The following is a 1,293-nucleotide window of genomic DNA, read 5'->3' as shown; positions in this document are numbered from 1 at the left end:
TGTGTGTTTCTGATACCTTTTATTATTTGATCACTTAGTAGTAGTTGGCAGAGAAGACTACTTCTTTTGAAACTCAGTTCTTTTGTCCTGAATTGATACTGTTTTCTTCTTTTATTTGACTTCCTTCTCAGTATATGTTTTTTTAAATTCTAAAGTTACATCTTGTGGACATTTTTCTTCATATTCTACATACTCTTGAGAGTAATCTCATAAATTTCTTTGGCTTATTTTTGGGCTTAGGTTTTGTGTGTGTGTGGCTTCTATCTGGTAACACTCTCTGATTTTTTTTTTGTCAATACCATCCTATGCTCTGAGCTCCTGATTTATGTATCCAACCAGACACTTGTTGGACATCTTGCTGACTAATAGACATCATAACCCAAGAATTCTAAAATGTAATATTCATAGTAACTTTCAAATCTGCTTTTGTGTCCAGTTTCCTGTTTCAGTGAATGACACCAGCATCCACTCAGCTGCTCTAAATTTAGTTCTGAGTGTCATTTTTTTTTTAATTGAAGTATAGTTGATTTATAGACTTCCCAGGTGACTCAGTTGGTAAAGAATCCGCCACCAATGCAAGAGATGCAAGAAACATGGGTTCGATCCCTGCGTTGGGAAGATCCCATGAAGCAAGAAATGGCAAACTACTCTAGTATTCTTGCCTGGAAAATCCCATGGACAGAGGAGCCTGGTGGGATTGCAGAGTTGGACATGACTGAGCATGCACACTTAATCACTTAAGTGTGCATTAACTGTACACTTAACTACATGTGCAGTTAATTGCAATGTTGTGTTAATTTCTGTTGTATAGCACAGTGATTTAGTTTTACATATATATATATATATACATACACACACACACACACACACGTATATTTGTGTGTGTATACACATTCTTTTTCATACTCTTTTCCATTATGGCTTATCACAGATTATTAAATATAGTTCTCTGTGCTATGCAGTAGGACCTTGTTTATCCCTTCTACATATAACAGTTTGCATCTGCTAATCCAAAACTCCCAATCCATCCCTCCCCAACTCTGCTTCCCCTTGGCAACCACAGCCCACTCTCTGTGAATCTGTTTCTGTTTCATAGATAATTCATTTGTGTTATATTTTAGATTCTATATATATGTGATATTATATATTTGTCTTTCTCTTCTAATTTATTTCACTTAGTATGGTAATCTCTAGGTCCATCCATGTTGCCCCATGTGGCACTATTTCATTCTTTTTTTATGGCTGAATAATATTCCATTGTATATATGAACGACACCTTCCTTATCCATTCAT

Source organism: Cervus elaphus, chromosome 11 (assembly GCF_910594005.1).
Source record: "Cervus elaphus chromosome 11, mCerEla1.1, whole genome shotgun sequence".
Lineage (NCBI taxonomy): Eukaryota > Metazoa > Chordata > Mammalia > Artiodactyla > Cervidae > Cervus > Cervus elaphus.
The sequence above is the reverse complement of the archived record's forward strand: the minus strand, read 5'-3'. Positions refer to the sequence as shown.